General features: G+C 36.2%; 1 protein-coding gene across 15 annotated transcripts in view; it reads right to left on the reverse strand.

Annotated features, from left to right (window-relative positions):
- The window catches only part of sox2 (SRY-box transcription factor 2), a 156183-nt gene that overhangs the window by 127096 nt on the left and 9201 nt on the right, over positions 1-19886 (reverse strand). The window contains exon 1 of one of the 15 annotated variants that reach the window (XR_007424707.1): positions 14430-14947. The exons of the other annotated variants lie outside the window; for them this stretch is intronic. The gene's annotated coding sequence lies outside the window, so the exon portion shown is untranslated. Of the gene's footprint in view, positions 1-14429; positions 14948-19886 lie in introns of those variants that run through there. 15 annotated transcript variants of the gene reach the window in all.

Raw genomic sequence — 19886 nt, forward strand, 5'->3', positions numbered from 1 at the left:
GAATATAATTGAGTAAAGACTGAGGACACACACACAGCGAGGACACATTTGCACAAAGTGAAAAGACACACACACACACACGTGCACAAGCTCAGAGTCGGAACACACCAAGACTAGACCAAGACAGAATAGACACTGACTCAAGTGTGAAGACACACACTGACAAACTAAAGACATACGCCTAAATGCAGAGAGATGACACACCCATTCTCTCACTCAAAGGTACGTATGGCCTAACTCAAAATAAAATAAAAAGCATACATTTTAGTATTATTATCATCTTAATAACACTTTACAATAAAGGTAAATTAATTAACGATACTTAACGTCAGAATGTCTCAACTAATTAACTGGAACTAGTTAAGACATTATTAATAATTACAATTAATGTCTCAATTCATTATTATATACAATTATTTACAAGCATCAGAATTTACGAATGTATAATATTGTCTGAACTAGTGTCAATAAATAATTAGTTGAGACATTACTTAACCGTTTAACAATGTTTATTACTGTCGTAAATACTGCTATTGCTGACCCTTATTGTAAAGTATTTCCATTATCTCAAATTATAAAATAGAACATTTTTGTCAAATTAAAACACACTCTTCCATTTTAGCAAAGCATAAATATCAGCATCTTACAGACCACCTGGCCATGAACAGATCATGGCCTTGTGATGGACCAGGGCACAAAAAGTGTCTTTAAAAGTTCTTTACAAAAGGTAATGGTTCTAAATACAGCTACAACAAATCAGTGAACCATCTGAATGCCTAAACAGTGGCTCAAAGAATCTTAACTTACAAAACCATTTGTAGATGGTTCAATTCCATAGGGCCCAAATAGAACCCTTCACAAGATATGCTACACCAAATGGTTATCAAACAACTGACAATAAATCCTGCATTATGATTTACAATAATATGTAAAAAAAAATAGTATTCAAGGGGTTAAGAATTTTTAATATTAGTGCAAACATTTTGCAGATGGTTCTTTATAGCACAAAAATTGTTCCCCATTGAGTCAGAACCCTTCTTTTCCTAGAGAGCACTGCAATTATTTTAAGCAAAAGTCCAAGTCTGAGCTGGACGATTATCACAACAATAACTACCAAACAGACAGAAATCCCATCAGTGCTGCTGCGCACTCACCACTCACGCTGAATTACTGAATTACAGATTTACTGAAATTCTGAAAATTCGCTGCAAATCTCGATCAATAAAAGGCCAAAGAAAATCTGCTGGAAAAAAAGAGAAAGAGAGAAAAAAAACGTGCAGAAGGTGAAGGACCAGAATAACAATAGTGGAGTGAAGAGAGCATGTGTGTCTGTATGTGTGCTTAGTGAATAGAAAGTGTGTGATAAGGAGCAGTCTAAGTAAAAGAGAGCTCAGTGTGCGTGAGAGTGTGTGTGTTTGCGTGTGTCGGGGGACCCTTTTCAGGTCAGAGTCACTGTTGCACACCTTACTTACCGACGGCTGCGGGGCTAAACACACAGACTGCAACAGAATGGTAGGAAAGCATGCCTTTCTGTATCAAGTGTGTGTGTGTGTGTGTGTGTGTGTGTGTGTGTGTATATTGACGTATAATATTACTATATTACGTTACAATGTGTATTTATGCAATTAGGTATATGTACATATACATAACATATAAATCTACATTTTATAAAGATAAACATCATTACATATAAATATATATATATATATATATATATATATATATATATATATATATATATATATATATATTGATAGATAGATAGATAGATAGATTTTTTTATTACTGTAATTAAATATATGCACATATATGAATATAGAAATATTCCTTTTGTGTATGTATATATAGTGTAATATTGCATATATTATTATGTATATATAAATGTACATACTCAGGCAGTATATGGTTGTGTATACATTTAATAAAGATCTATATACAGATATACTAACAAAAATATGTATACAAACATATATATTACATTTTGTTTAAAACTGATTGTACTAATTTACAATAAATGCTACTAATTAATGTTTTTTATGAAAAATGATTTACTGTCAAATATTCTCAACATGAAAATATCAAAAAGGTATATTATAAATAATTGCTTACAAATAAATATGTGCAATAAAAAACATTGACGCATGGATATGGTGCGTTTTCATCTGCGCATCCCATGATTCAAGCTTTTTTTCTTTATCCTTATCATGAAAGGGTGGATCTCGTCGAGTGGGGGTCTGCAGTTTGAAGTGTGCCGCTCGGCCGACTCTCTTGATTTCAGACTTTATTTATTTTTTTATCAATCAGAAAGCGAACCCTGAGCAGCATGTGAGGATATTAGGAGCACTCCCTCTTCCATCTTCCCTTTTCTCTCTTTCTTCAGGACCAGAGTTTATCTATAATCAATTCTCCTCCTTTAATTGGCACAAATGATCGGCTTCCATCAATGCATCCTTGAACTTAAAAAGCGCAGAGCGGTTAGTTTCCCCTCTCTCTTTTTCTTTCTTTTTTTCTTTCTTTCTGTGTGTCTCTCTCTCTGTCTCTCTGTCCCTCTGTCTCTCTCTCTCTCTCTTTAATTCAATCAAATCATCAGCACAATCGGCCACTTTACAGACAGATAAAACGGTTAAAGGCTTTTGTGTTTCAATATTACAGAGCTGAACATGTGGGAAATGGGGGGAAATTGACGGATCTCCATTATTCCCCACAACATTTGAAGATTACTGAGCAAACTTACACATTTCAAAAGCTGTAAATGAAACCTTGCAAGTGTGTGGAGCTCCAGTGTCCTTAAAATAGCCTCTCTCTCTCACACACATGCGCACATACACACACTCCACCACACTGACATATTAACACACATTCTGACGGCATTAACAAAAAAAAAAAAAAAAAAAAACTTTTTACATACAGATACTGAGTCAATACACCACACACACGCACACTCACACGCAGGAAATAAAACACAATGAGGAGCAAAATAAAGGCCGTGTTAAATTATAATTTGGCAATTGGTGACACAAACATGAAAACACACCTTTATTCCCAACTGCCGTCTTTAAAATGTCATTCCAGCGTGTGTATACCTCCCTAAAATGTCATTTTGTCAAAACGCGTGTGTGTATGTTCTGCTGAAAACACAGCAGCAGGGTGTGTGCGAGTGTGCGTGAGAGAACCAGAAGAGCCAGGCTAAAAGGGGGGCGATTCGGCTCTCAGATAAGAGATTGAAATTGCCACTGGAGAAAATTAGGGTTATTCAACACTCTCCGATAAGCACCTATTTGCTTTTGGTCATAGTGCCTTCTCACACTTTATAAATCATCATTTAATTACACTGACAAGGGCTGATTGTCGTACGCCAGACCAAGGTAGAGAGAGAGAGAGAGAGAGAGAGAGAGAGAGAGAGAGAGAGAGAGAGAGAGAGAGAGAGGGAGAGAGTGTGTGCTCGGAGAGAGTGGCGCACAAAAAGAGGGAAATTATACGTGTCCTTGGCATTTCAATCATCATCACTAATGCATTAGCGTTCAATTACATTAGACACTTTTGCAAAGCTTGAAAATCTAAAGACAAAAGTGCTGGGGGGGGGGTTGTAATGTCAGCGGTGCTGGAGAACAGAGGATGATTTTGGGAACATTTAGGAAAGCTGATGGGTTCTTCAGTTTATTTTAAATCCAGATTATTTTTAAAGATATAAATTATGATATATATTTTATTTAAGCAACATATATCTGACATAGACATGTATATATAAATATTCCATATGTGTATATGTAAGATTTTATGCTATATGTCTATTAATCTAAAACACTACATAAGAATTAAACATAGTCTATATGTGTGCATATTACATGAAGCATTATTTGAATTTTGTCTATTATATAGATTATATATTGTATTTATTATATATTTCATATTATAGAATGCATATTGTACAGTCTATATATCTATCCCTCTATCTATACACACATATACACAGTAAATAAGCTTTAAATAATTGCATGTATAAATACATTTCACACATATTATTATTTTTAATTATTCTTATTAACTGAATTCACTTTTAAATGGAATGAGTTAGGGAGTTGGAGAATTGGGGATGAGGTTGGGTTAAAGAATTTAAAATATGTGTGTGAAATTTATTTATTTAAACGTGTGTTAATTTAGAGTTTATTTACTGTGTGTGTCTATATATCAAGGTTATCTATAGAATGCATACATTAACACATCACTACTATTATTATGTATAGAATATAGCCTTTTTTATTCTGTATGTGTAAAATACATATTTTACAATGTATTATCACATGCATGTAGTTGTTAATTTAAAGCATATTATAAAATGTGTTTGAATGGATCATGTCTAAATTTGTAGATATTTTTTATTATATTCTAAATTTCATTTTAGATCTACTTACATTTAGCTTAATTTGATTTAAGAAATGCATATTGCAAAGCTTATCATAGTATATATATGTATATATATATATGTATATATATATATATATACACATATATATATATATATATATATATATATATATATATATATATATGTATATATATATATATACATATATATATATATATATATATATATATATATATATATATATATATATATTATATTTGTATATATTTTTTATATATATAAATACATATCATCATCATGTGCTTTAACCATTTAGTGGAGCAATTTTTTTTTTTTACATATGAATTTACTATGCTTTTATAAGATTTATTTTAGCTAAAAATAATTATAATAAGTTCAGTAAATAATTAAATAATTAAACACAGTCTACACAACCTTCACATAGATTTACTGTACTACATATTATTAAGAACATACAAGAAATATTTTTCAATGATGATGCACAAACAAAGAACTGCACAAGCAAGCACAACACAATGAAACTGCTGCTATTAATGCAGATAATTACAAACCAGTGCCTGTAAAAATATAGCATCTATAATGTGTCCTATGCAGATATAAAGGCCCAATCATCTCTATTTAGTCCCCCCCCCCCCCCCCCCCATACTCACCAGAAATCAAGAGCTCAGTTCCTGCACACTTACTCTAATGAAGAGGTTACACAGAATGAACTGTGTCACAGGTAATTACAGAGCCAACATCAGTGGAAACATCACACTTCTGTCACTCAGGCTTCAGCAGAGGAAGACGCAGCGGCTGCAGCTCGGCTCTGGGCGAGTGCTATAGGTTGGGTGTTAGTGTAACTAGTGTTTTGATGCCATCTATTGGAGTAAACGCTCATCTGATCTTCAGTGGAGAATGAAGAGACAGAGGCTGAGGCTCAAAGCCAGCGAAATGATGGAGCATGGTCTACACACACTGAGCACTAAAACACATTTAATTTACAAAATTTACTGCAGCTCATATTCATATATATATATATATTACAGATTCTGATATGTACAAAATGAATAGTGTTTCATGAAAATATATAGTAGAATATTAGATTTCAATGAGTATATTACTGCATAAATAGCTAGATAAATGCATTGACAATGAAGAAAATTGCTATGTTAAAATACCGATACAACCAGTTACACATAAATGAACATAAACTAAGTAGTACTTATTTAAAAAAAGGGAATAGTTTTTTAATTGTCTACTAGCTGTCCTGTCAGTCACAATTTTCACTATTTTGTTAACTGAGTTGTAGTAAAGGTTACAACAATTAATTATAATTTTCCACATTTTAAAGGAAGTGAGTGTGATTCAGTAGAATACACCAAATACCTCCAGTCAACAATTCCTAAAACTGCTTATTTTTGTAAATTCTATTTTCTTTCAAGCTCACTCCTAAAAATATGCACACACACATTTAATCTCAATGCATGTTTTTATCCACATTTCAAACTTATTTTTCTCTGGCCAATCTTTTCACAGCGGGCCGCTCGTCTCTCTGATCAGAAATATGATTAGAAACAGAAAAACAGAAAAGTGTACCTGATAGTTACTCTCCTATTTTATCTTTACTGTAGGGGGCACTGCCTCCGTACAAATATTCAGCACACAGCCAATTACAACTCGTCATTAATTACACTGTCCCCGTACCCCTCCCCTCTGCATGCTTCACACTACAAACACAAAGTACAGCTTAGGCTCAAATGAACCCACAAAAGTGTGTGACCGTCCAGGCAAGACATGCTGGTATAAAACATTAAATATGTACACTTTTGTTGCGGTTATTTGATCAAAGCTATGTTTATTAAAGTTGTGTGTAAACCCTCTTTGTTTCAACAATAAATATACAAATATACAGATCCTAAATCTACCCTCACACTATTTGTTTGTTTATTACTGGTTCTGTGCTGACCAATTTCCTCGCTTATAATTTTTGATTATGGATATTGTTAAATAATCTCTTTTTCTGTACTTTATGTAATGTATATAAGCAAAAAAAAAAAATATATATATATATATATATATATATATATATATATATATATATATATATATATGTGTGTGCATAACGCCTACATACAGTTTAAGCTTATATACTATATATCTGTAGGTCTCTATCTAGACATCTGTCCATCTATCTATTTATCTAACCATCCACCTACCTACCCACAATCTGTTTCTATCTTATACATACATTCACAACACAACCAACACAACCTTTCTGTCACAAACATAACCTTTATCACGTGTAAAAATGTTCACAGATGTAAAAGTGTCTTTGAAAAACAAACCAGCTGTCCTTCACTCAAACACACAAACACACACACACACACAAACACACACACACACACAAACACACACACACAAACACACACACACAAACACACACACACAAACACACACACACAAACACACACACACACAAACACACACACACACACACACAAACACACACACACAAACACACACACACAAACACACACACACAAACACACACACACAAACACACACACACACACACAAAAACACACACACACAAAAACACACACACACAAAAACACACACACACAAAAACACACACACACACACACACACACACACACACACACACAAACACACACAAACACACACTTCAGTGCAAAACAGTCTTAAAATAAGAACAGCAGCAAGGAGGAAAGGATGGAGAGGCCATCAGCCCGGCTGTGACTCTCTCTTTTCACACTTCCTGTGCTCCAGAGGCCGGGGCCAAGGCCAAACGAGCCAAGCAGGCCAATGGGTTCATTTGAAAATTGACTGGCGGATGATTGGGGCACTCATTCTGAGGCTGGGATCGATTCTAGAAGTGACTCTCTGGCCACAATGACAGTGGCTTTTCTTTTCAGTCACAGGCTTGATATTAATTGGTGTAAAAAACGCTCGCAGAAACGGGGGAAATGGCCTTGAGAGCTGTGGAGAATGACAGACAGCAAATTACCCAGAGAGAGAGAGTGTTTGTGTGTCTGTGAGAGAGAGAGAGAGAGAGAGGAGAGAGAGAGAGAGAGAGAGAGAGAGAGAGAAGCCAATTTGAGTGGATTCAATAACACACTACATGCATCTTCATTCAGCCGATGAAGTGTTCTAGAGACTAGAGTCAGACAAACCATTAAAATACAGCAAATGAAGAACGTGAAGAGGTGTGTAGAACTTCCTGAACTCTGACTGCAGATAAGTGTGTTGAAATAAGGATTTAACTAATAAAAGTTTGAAAACAACTTCCAATAAAGGTTGCAGGGAAAAAACACACTGTGGAACTTAGACTGCAATTACCCCTGATCTGTTCAAAATGTTGAGTATTAGGACTATATCTAAATAAAGCTAAGCCACATAAAATACAAGTGTAAACTTATCCAAGACACATTAAAAACTAACACAAATCTAATCACTCAAACAACTTCAGGAGATGATCTAAAATGCATTTGAGCCACATGTACTGTGATTTAAAAATAATTGTATATTGTCCAGAGAAGCTGTAGGTGTGAACACAAATTTTCCTATCAATTGTATCGGACATTATGCCTACTGTATACTGCCAACCCCCTAGTACAAAGTCTTGGTAACATCCAAATCAGTTCATTGTGAATAGAGCAGTTAACATTAATTTTCCAGAGATTTCACAGTGAGCCATGCTGTGCCTCCAGCAAGCTCTACAAAGACACTGCCTGTTATCTAACCATGGGAAACATTACCTGTAGTAAGAAATTGTCATACAGAAAATCTGCATCTGTATGCTACACAAGTAAAGGGATGTTTCTGGATAACATTCAAACCTGATTCTCCAGACATTTTCCAGAGCTTATATGTAAAAACGTATTTACACAAGACATATTTAATTACAGAAACTCTTATTTCAGTCCAACTAATCACACTTTAAACTACATAGTGTAAACACAAGTAGTTAACTTTGTATCAGGATACAACTCAGAAGACATCTCAAAACAATCCTCTTGTCATATGAAATAACTAGGTGTGAATGGGGCCTGAGTAACCCCAGAAACACAGTGACGGCCCTTACATCCATTATTTTAAATAATTTGAATTAAAAATTTAAAGGAGACTTTCTTCCTTGTAGAGAGATTTATTATTTAGTGTCTAGAGTCTGTTCACCTATTTACACTTATGGAAACAAGTCATTTGAAAGGTGTGTAAATACATTTTCTTTAATAATGGATATTATGCAATATAGCCTTAAAACAACACTTTTCTAGGCTGTGCCACCACAGTAGATTCTTCACAAATAAGGTACAACTGTATCTTGACCAATAAAGCGGTTTGGATGGTGAGAAAGATCCACTTCGGTCAATACGACCCAAAAAGTAACTCAGACAGCCCGAAGTGAAGGCCTGCAGACAATATTGAGACACGTCTCGGGCCGGCTGATATCTATCACGCGTCATTCGGCCTCCGCCAGACGGCTGCTCTCATTGTGCTGCTGTCAGCTGCGGTGCAGATTTATGACAGACAATTACCACGCCTGCACTGCCACCTCATAATCAGAGCTATTATTTAACGATTGCAGCGATAAATTGACTTCTGCTGCTGTTTATCAGCCGCTGGGGACTTTTCTCTGACACGTTGTCTGCTCTCAGTGGGACTCCTCTTAATGGTCGGAAACTGCAACCTCTGGAGAGACAAAAAACCCTCCAAACATAACAAGAAGGGAAAAAAAGCAAAAGCACCCAATTATCTATGACTGATGCTTTCCTATTTCAGACTGTCACTCGCATGTTCCCTGATGTCCTAAATGACAGCATTCGCTCTGTCTCTTCAATCACACATGCAAAGACAGCTATTAATCACAGTTTTGGGTAAAAACAGCATCCGTCACATTTAAAGCACATTCTCTCTGCATTCAGTGTGTGGGATTGTTTTCATTTTCTGCTTTGAAACAGCACAGCTGGAGAGAAGCTGGGTGAATAGGAGAGTGTCTGTGTGTGCACGCATTAGTGTGCTGGATGATAATGGGTGATGCTTTGAATGATGAGCGCTGGCATTTTAAAGTGTCCTGATGTTGGACGAGGTAAGTGAACACATCAGCACTAAGAAGGCCACAAACACTGGAAATAACACTGGAAATATTGTAGAGTAGATCAGCCTACATGTAATGTTACCAACCAATTACATGTCACCTAGGGCCAACATGATGCCAGATTTTTCTGACTTTGATACCAATATATGTGAAGCCCCACTGTTCTTTATAATCAATACTGTGGCAAAGGTAAAGTGTAAAAACAGCAAAGAGTAGAGTGTCAAATCTGGCTTCAAATGTTTATTGAACAAGTGTTTGCCAAATTAAAGCTCCACTTTTAAAGTACAAGATTTGTAACGAAGTGTGCAAATTTAGACTAATTTTGTTTTAATATAATTTCAAATATTTTTCTTTTAATATTTTGTGTACCTCTAGCTTAATCTTATAAAGCACATAACAGTTTTTCAGTTTATTCAACATCAGTTTCTGCAGAATCACTCAACAAAACTTTCAAGAATTTGATTGACATTAACATACAGGAAGGTACAAACCTAGCAACAAAGGACATTATTATTATTATTATTATTATTATTATTATTATTGTTACTGGCATGCACTGTAGCATATGATTATAATCGCCAATAAACAACAAGAAGTTTATTAGCAGACACGCTGGGTGGTTGTAGGTCCAGGAATCTACACTACATGTTCCTGCTGCCTTCAGTCACAGGAGAGTATCACTAAGATCAGGTATACATGTTTGATGATTAGTTCTGACACTTATCACCCATCTGAGTCGATCATTCCAAGGCACTGGGTGAATCCAGTCAGTCCAGAGAGTACAATATACTTCTCTAGAGCTTCCACAATGCTGGAAGGCTTGTATCAAAATCTAACTTAGGTAAAAGAGTATAAGCTATACTACAGTGAAGTGTGAAGTGTGATATACTATATCACAGTCTAACTCAATTAAAGGCATAAAAACTACACTATAGTGAATGTGTAGGTGATGCATCACAACCTAACTTAATTACAAGCAGAGAAACTGCATTATAGTGAATATGTACATGATCCATCTCACCTAAAAGAGTAAAAACTGTACAACAATGAATGAATAGATACTGTTTCTCAATCTAATTTAATTTAAAGTGCAGAAACTATAGTAAATGTATGAGCACAATATCAAAATCTAAATCAAGTTAAAAGGGCTGAAACTAGCCTATAGTAAAAATACTGGCATTTTCTCAAAATATTACTTAATTTTGAGAGTAGAAATTGTGAATGTATTGGTACTGTATCACAATATAACACAAATAAAAGAGCAAAAATTGTCCTATTGTGAAAATGTGTACTGTATCAAAGTCTAACTTAAAAAAGGGAATATAAAGCCATGTGAACTCTGCAATGCTTATGGCAAAGCTCAGGTGACATACTAACATACAAAGACTAAAATAGCAATGCAAGCGTAAAAGAACAAGGAAAAAACACATTCTGCGTATAAGCTTTGATCTTCCCCTGAGTAGCGTTGCTACCTGAGCCTCTTGCCATCTCTACTAGGCCTCATAGCGGTAGGCACTTGCTCTTCTTAATCTTAGCCAGAGTCTTAGGTAAAGTATCAGGCTAACCTAAAGTCCACAGCAAAACCTAGATTGAAGAATTAATTCTGCAGTGTCTCCTGGACGTCCAGTAATATCACGCTAAAACCACTAATTTACATTTGGAGATTAAGATGGGGCAGACTCTGGCAAGGTCTTTGGCCCTATTAATTACAGCTTTCCAGGTGCAAGAGGTAGTTGCTGACTTAAATACAGGGTTAGGATCTTCTTTGCTGGGGTTTGTCTATAAATCGTTTTAATTTCTGCTTCTTAAAGGAAGTAGGTGCTTAAGACACAGTGCCAAGCCGGAGCTTCACGGGAGACAAAGTGGTCTGAGATTAGGGTCTACATTTAATGTTCCCGTACTTAAGCCTAATAGCTCAAGCACCTCTGATCGGCCCCCTGAAATCACTCGGAATAATTTTAGCCCACTTTGGGTTGGCAGGTACAAATGTCAACCCCCCTGGAATAATACACTCACAGTATAGCTGCGGTGACACACACCTTATAGTTAGATATGCTGTGACACTTTTCTGTTATTCTGAGTTGGAGTATGCATTTGAACCTTTAATAACAGCAATGACAATAAATATCTTTTCACCAACACATGCCTTTTTTATATGTAATAAAGACTTATTCGTAGAATTAAAAAAAAATCTAATAAAAGGGAATATTTAATATTCACAAAACACACTACATGTTCCTACACAAATAAAAAAGTTTTTAAATGCAAAACTAGGGAAATATGAAACAAATTACAAGGATTATTATGATTCAATATATCGCAATATATTTCTGATATTTTGCAACAGTTTAAATAAAAATGTAGGAAATCTTCTTGTATGAAGTCTGAATAAAACTAAATTTTACTTTTTATCCAATCAATTCAGTGGCATATAATGACACTGAGTAAACACTGATATCTAGAGGATGGAATTTAAACCAAACACTAAATAAACCACTGTCTGAAACCAATCTTTACATGTAAACTTATCATTAAAAATCAATACTATGCTTTTGCTAGGCGATGCAGTACGCAAAACAAAATACTGTGATCAAATAAAACAGTGTCTCAGAAGTTATAGGCAGTGTAACAATACCCATTCTGAACCAGCATTTTAAACCAAACCATTGTGAAAAGCTTTGTTTTTACATCCTAATCTTTTAACTATATAAAGTTTTTTAATCTACTCACAATGCACCCATGACGAGATGCTATTCCAAAATTCCAGCATTTCTATTGGTTCAGTCGTAATGAAATATTTACACAATGTGAAGTACATATTTAATGAATTGTATGTAAACACAGTTATGTTCTAACACATCGTAAAAAAGTATTAGCTTACACATTAGCACTGACACGTTAGCATTGGCACACATTGGACTTCATTAAAATCTGCTAATCCCTTTAGCATATTTAGCCTGCGGCGCTCCCAGCAGCACGTGTGCAGTAGGGGGCGTGTGGATGGTGGAGTGAGGTGGCCCAGGGGTCAGGTGGCTAAGGCTGAGAGGAGACGTAATGAGTGGGGCTAGGCTAGTCGGGCGGAAGGAGGCTATCATCAGCGGTTGACAGACCGCGGCTCAATGGGCTGTAATTGGCGGTCATTGCCGCCCTCCCACTCCAAATCCTCCCCTCACTTTAACACCCCATTAAGTTGCCCACAGTGAGTACCCCTGAGGGGGACTCCACACAGGCAACATAATTGAAGCAGATTTACCCCATAACCCTCAGCTGGGGCTGTAAAACCACCATCTATGGGTGACACGTGAACATGGTCGCAGTGCAATTTATTAGCAGTTTATTGCTAAATAATAACTAATTATTGATATGTGTAGATACATTTTTTTGGGGGGGGGGGGGGGGGGTCAGACAAGCAAAGTAAAACCAAATTTATAATCAATTTTTCTATATGTGCATGTATACGTATTGTGTATATGTATTATGCAAAAACCTTTACAGGAGAAGTAAAAACTGGTATAAAAAAAAGTCATTTTAAGCATTTGTATTGACACCATTTGGCATCAACTGAAATTATATATATATATATATATATATATATATATATATATATATATATATATATATATATATATATATATATATATATATATATATAGACTTTTTTTACACACATCATATATTAAAAAAGAAAAGATTACTTAAGTATTAGGTATATATTCAAGTTAGAAAATGCCACATCAAAACCTAAACAATATTATAAGTTAAGAAAGCAAGTAAAAAACAGAGCACAGATCAAATAACAATTGTATAATTATGTAAGTAAATCATTAATATATGTATAGGCATCCATATTAGCTCCAACAAGTTTGCCCAACGTCCCACACAGAGCTAAACATCATTAAAAAAGGCAAACTGTCTGCCAGACTGCAAATCTCTGGGGTTGGCAGACTCCTGCTGCTTCTGGGTGGCAGTAGAGAGCAGGCTGATTAACTATTCTATTCAAATCCAGATTCAATTTATCCAAGTTTTTTGTTCCAGTGCAAATTTTGACATTTCTCAATGCTGAGCAAGAAATCAGCTCATTTGAATATATTTTGTTACATGTTAGCGAAGCCCACAGTGAGAAACTCGTGCTTTATGAAAGCTCAAAAAGAGGAAAACTTTGACAGGAAGGGGAGGAGGACCTCAAAGGTAATTCAGGCATACATTGTTGTTGTTTCTTTTTATGTGCATCGGAAAGGAAAGTGCATATGCATTAAGTATTGTGGTATTGTTCATCAGCAGGGAAACGGGGGAACTCAACAGGTCCTCTTTACTGTTTATATTCAAAACCTTCTGTCAATCATCAACCTGCAAATACCAGTTCTCCATCAAACTTTGATGATTATTCAAGTAGCAGCTGCCAAGATCTATTCAATGGAACGCTTGATGAACTGAGGGAAAAATGTTTATTTATTTGCATATATTTGAATCATAATATGAAGACTTGACAACTTTTGAGTTCTGAAACAACTCTATGGTGTTTAACCACTTGACATTTAGCATCAGCAACAAAGTCTCAGAATAAATACACCAAAGTTAGACCAAACACATTTAGCATCAAACACACTAACACTGGTTCACTAAAATTAGCTTAAATGCTAAGTGCACCCAAAATCATCAACACACTGAGCTGTAACTGCTGTGACTGCAGACCCCAAAACTCCTAAAAGTCCTTCCAGTGGGAGCTCCAGAAATTAAAGTGGAACAGAAGTTTATCTTTATAGCAGAAAAGAAAAGTAAACAAAGCTAAAGCTAAAAAAGAGAAAGGAGAAAAAATAAGAAGTGGAAGGTAGATGAGGAAAAAGAACAAGGAGAAAAGAAGAAGAAAGCAGCACATTGCAAGCACTAAGTCATTTACATAGACCGCCCAGAGCCTGTTCCGGAGGGAAAACTCACACTCACCTTTCAGGAGAAGTCCAGCTACACAGCGAAGGAGAAACAGCAAAGGAAACAGCACAAAAGATCTTTCTTTCTCTCTCGCTTCTACCCCCTCTTTCTCTGTCTCTCTCTCTCCCTCTCTCTCTCTCTTCTGCTCTGTCTCCTCAAGCCCTCAGTGAAAGTGAGCCAAGCTGTCAGATTCCCATAGTGTTCCTAATGCTCCTCCATCCTGAATCTGCTCCACCCGGCTGCTGCTGAAGGAAGGCAGCAAGCAGCATCCCTCTGTCCGTGAAGAAGGAAAGCAGAGCAAAGCCAGTCGCAGGAGAAAGAAGAAGACAGGAGTCCTTCACCGCTTCACCCAAAAGACCGAAGCGCCAGGCTCTGCTCTCGGCACAAAACAAATACACAGCGGTGTAACCCTGAGTCAGGCCTGTCTTTGAAATGCTTTCTAACCCACAACACAGACGGCTTTCATTATCTTCGCAGTCGCGGCGCGGCCTAGCTTTAAAAGCTACTGATTTCTTTTTTCCTTTAGCCTCCCACACAAAGGAAGGGCATTTTGTAAATTACTTGCTCGTTTCAGACCAACAAAAGGTACTTTCATTGAAACTCCCCCTCCATTTGATTTTGCTCAAATTTGATTACAAGGGTTGAAAAAAAGGGGGAAAAAAGAAAGAGCAGGAAATCAAAAAAAGGAAAGAAAAAAAACACAGATGGCGTCCTCATTCAGCACCCTGAATGGCTTTATCTGGATGCCTTTTTAAACTGTGGCAATCCACAAGCGTTTCAGCTGGCTACAGAGAACAGAAAGAAGGGGTAAAAAAAAAAAAAAAAAAAATAGAAAAACTTGACAAAAATTATCGGTTTGCCATTTCTCATACGACTGCCACGAAAGAACAGAAAGAAAAGGCTTTTCTCTCTCTCCTTTCTCTCTCTCTCTCTCCCTTCTTTTTTCCTCCCCGGTATCGCCCGCCCAGATCAAAATAATGGAGATTAGGTATTTCATTAGAAATTATAGCTGGATATGGAGCAGGCTGTCATATTAATAGCAACCTGCCCGAAGCCCTTCACTGTGTGCTATTCACCTAGACAAAAGACTGCAGAGGGGACCATATATTGAACCTCTGATTCAGGCCTGATCAATTTTCCATCATCAAGACATGAGGGGCCATTTTAACAAAGAAATTCACACACACGACTGGCCTGCCGAGAGCCCCCCAGCCCCAACTCAACTAAACACACACACACGTTCTCTGTGGTGCACAAAAAAAGAGACACATTCTTTCAGGAGAGAAAAGAGAAAGAGACATGGGCTATAATTCTCTTTCTATGGCCCAATGGGCATTTCAGCGTGTACTTGTTTTCAGCTGTAGATAATTACAGGCTGCAGGAGACGGGGGAAAAAAAGAGAGAGCAGTGGGAACAAACGGAGAAAAAGCCCAGCTACATTATTCCTCCTCTCATCGTGGCAAGGTGGACACGTTTTTGGAGGGAGGGGGGGTGGGGGGGGGGGGGTGCACTCAAAAGCATGCAAAGGTACCAAACTGCTGCCAGAACCGCCCGCTGCTGACCCGTGGCCTTCTTTTTCAATCGCTCTGGTCTCAAATTAGCTCTTATCCACTTGCAAAGGCAACAACACCTGCATTTACACCTTCACTTCACTGCATGTCAGATTAAGATAATGTATTTTGGAGTTAACTTTATCAGAGTACTATATACTGGAAGAGTGGGTGATACCTGAATTGAATATGACACAAAGTAAGTTTCACAATGTGTGGGGTTTTTTGAGTATGTAGGAGTTAAAACAAACTAACGGTGTGTTCCATTTACCTCACATGCCAGAGCTCAGAATGACTTTACACCCTTTTGAGGACTTGATGGCCTTCAAGCCAAACATGCAGATAATTCTACACTAATTCAAAACATTTCCAAAAACTTAATCCAATCACATCCATCGTTTTGTGATGAAACAACAACAAATGAACTTAAATGCATCTGCCTACATTCAGCCTATAGCACCAATAAATATGTAGTTCCTGGATTGGGGTGGGACAAAATATTAATACTGAAATATAGCATATATTTTTATGTGATACATTATCGAAACGTGGCGGAAAATATTGATATTTTTACTGAAACATAGGCGCTCTACACTCTTTAAGACTAAAGTTACTGCTTCATTTCTCCATGTGGTGGGGATAATTAAACAAACAAGGTAAACCTGCGTTAAAGAAATTTTGTAAAACTGACACCAATAAATCCATAAACTGTACTATATGCTTATTTATGAAAAAAAAAGTATTTTATCCTCCTCAGTAACACAGCTGCCGTAAAGTATTGTAGAGTATTGTGCCGTAAAGCTTGCAATACATTGAGTTTCACAGAACAACAGTTTTGTCATATCATTGTTATTGTGAGCAGCGCATCATAATAATATTGATACATACCATGATTTCCACCCCAATAACAAAAACAGACTCTCTAACATAACTGGAGAGCTATTTGAAAGGGGCAACACAGGTCTTTCCTTCCTGCTGCTGTCAGACTGTGTAACCTGCATTGTTATACAGTCTGTAGACTAAAACATATGTATAATGTCTTACATACATTATACATTTATATTTTTGAACATACTATAACAATATGCATTATCTACATGTGTATTTTGTGTTTTTAATTTAAAACTGATTTAGATATTCTTGTCCCATACACATTGCATCACCAATGTGTTAAAGCAGTTTACTAATTAAATTGAACTGTGCCAGGTGTGCCTTATCGTATCATACACAATATCACCAACATTTTGCAAAATCGTGAACAATATTATACTCTGATATATCATGCCATATTACCCACCCCTAATTATCACATCAGGGTACTACTTTTTTTTGTGCTGTTTTTAGCAAAAGAAAAATTCACGCTGTTCTCATTTCCCATTATATATCTACTAGAGACAGATCCGTCCAGTATCATTCATTTTAATTTAATATTTTGAGTGCATTATTTGTATCATGACATTCTGGATCATATTTTTTGCCATATCATTCATATCATATGCAGTAATACAATTTAGTTTTCATTTTAATGCAGTAATGCATTCTTAAAATATATATATTTTTAATACAGTGTTTTACCATATGGCCAAGAGTATCGTTAATGTGAAAATACCATGAAATATCGTGACATTATTTTAGGGTTGTATCACTAGCCCTTGTGCCTGGTCCACTTACATTGTGTAAAAGTAAAGTTCACAACTTGTAGGCTTAAAGTTCACAAAGATACAACATTTACTTTTAGAAGATAAAGTTGAATATAGAGTAGATGGTCTTAGGGGTATTCTTTTGACTGTTTTGAAGCAGACTGTCTCATCTTTCATCATCATATGAACCCAGCAGTCATTAAATATAAAACCTTAGTAGACGTGTTGTTTTCAAAGTGTGTGACATCAGTGATTGCCCTATAGCAAAAAAGGGTATTATACAGCTCTCTGATTATGGTCTCTACAGTGTCTGATTAGAGTTAACACACACTCTATATGTAGGTGTAGTGACTGTGACTAAAGGTAGAGCTAGGGTGGAGATACAGTCTCAAGGTTCTAAACCTAGGTTTAGTGCATAGAGTGGCTTGCAAAAGTATTTACACACCTTAGACTTTTCAATATTTTGTCACATTACAACTACAAACATAAATATATTTCATTGGATTTTTATGTAAAAGACTAACACAAAGTGGTATACAATTGTGAAGTGATAGGGAAATAATGCATGATTCAAAACATTTTTTACAAATAAAAAAGCTGAAAAGTGCAGTGTGCAAAAAAAGTATCCAATAAATGGAACCACATTTTGCTGCAATTACAGCTGCACGTATTTTGGTTATATTTGGTTATCTAGTGACCAAAAAGTTTTGCCCATTCTTCTTTGCAAAACAGCTCGAGCTCAGTCAGATTCGATGGAGAGCATTTGTGAACAGCAGTTTTCAGATCTTGCCACAGTTCTCGATGCTTAGGGTCGTTGTCCTGCTGGAAGGTGAACTTACGCCCCAGTCTCAGGTCGTCTCATGTGTTCTTCTAAGATTGTCCTGTGTTTAGATTAATTTATCTTTCAATCAACTCTGGCCAATTTCCCTGTCCCTGCTGAAGAGAACCAGCTCCTGAGCATGATGCTGCCTCCGCCATATCTGACAGTGGAGATGGTCTGTTCAGAGTGATGTGCCGTGATAATTCTCCGCCACACATAGCGTTTTGCATTTTGGCCGAAAAGTTTAATTTTGGTCTCATCTCACCAAAGCACTATGTTCCACGTTAGCTGAGTCCCCAACATGGACTTCTGTGGATTTGGATTTCATGCTGTTTACTCCTCAATATTCTCTTAACCAACCTCTGGAGGTCGTCCCAGAGCAGCTGCATTTGTACTGAAATTAGATTACACACAAGTGGACACTTTTTAGTCATTAGCAGTCCTCTGGCAACTTCTGAACGCAATTGGTTGCACTCAGAAAAAAGGAATAAATACTTTGGCACACCGCGCTTTTTTAGTTTTTTAAAAAATGTTTTGAATTATCCATAATTTTCTTTCCATTTCACAACTGTATGGCACTTTGTATTGATCTTTCACATTAAATTCCAATTTAATATATTTGTTTGTGGTTGTATAGGACAAAAAATGGAAAGGTTCAAAGGGTATGAATACTTTTTGCAAGTTGTGTTTTAGCAAGAACTTTGCAATATGAAAAACATCCCAATATCATACTGATAATTTCTATCAGCAAGCTACCATTGTCTCTTATATGGGCTGAATGTATTTTTTTTATTTTATTTATTTATTTATTTATTTTTTACCTTGGCTCTGAAAATCTTGTTCTACTGAGCAACTGCAGCTATAAAAGAACAAAATTATTCATATGTTTATGTTACATTTTGTTTGGAGATGTATGTAAAATGACAAAATTTACCACAGTTATGCTAATAAATCATTATATCACCCATCTCCACTGGACAGGACCCCGATATGGTCATATTAAAGCCAGAAGAATGTCGTCTTTTTAGGAGCATCCCATGCTATCTTTATGAAACTCCAGAAGGGCTCTTTAAATAGCACTTACTCTCCTAACACCTCTAACTATCTAACTACTTCTAACCTCATTTCCTTCGTTCCCTCCTTTTTTTTTACCTTGAACTTCTATTACTATATGTACTATATGAAACTAAGCAAGAAAGGAAGTTTAGCAAACACTTGCAAAGAGAAAAGAGGCTGAATGATAGACTGATTCAATGGGGCCACCTGAGAAAGAGAGAGAGTGTGTGTGTTTAAGTGAGTGAGAAAAAAGAGAGAAAGTTTCAAAAACTGAGAATAAGCAGATGTGAGAGATTTAATTTAATGTCTATAATCACAGACTTTTGCCACCGCTGCTGTTGGCGCGTGGTATTTATAAACTGAATGGTAAAGGTCAAATGTCTTTGGCGGGAATCCAGACTTGGAA

Source organism: Astyanax mexicanus, chromosome 16 (assembly GCF_023375975.1).
Source record: "Astyanax mexicanus isolate ESR-SI-001 chromosome 16, AstMex3_surface, whole genome shotgun sequence".
In the NCBI taxonomy this organism is placed as follows: domain Eukaryota; kingdom Metazoa; phylum Chordata; class Actinopteri; order Characiformes; family Acestrorhamphidae; genus Astyanax; species Astyanax mexicanus.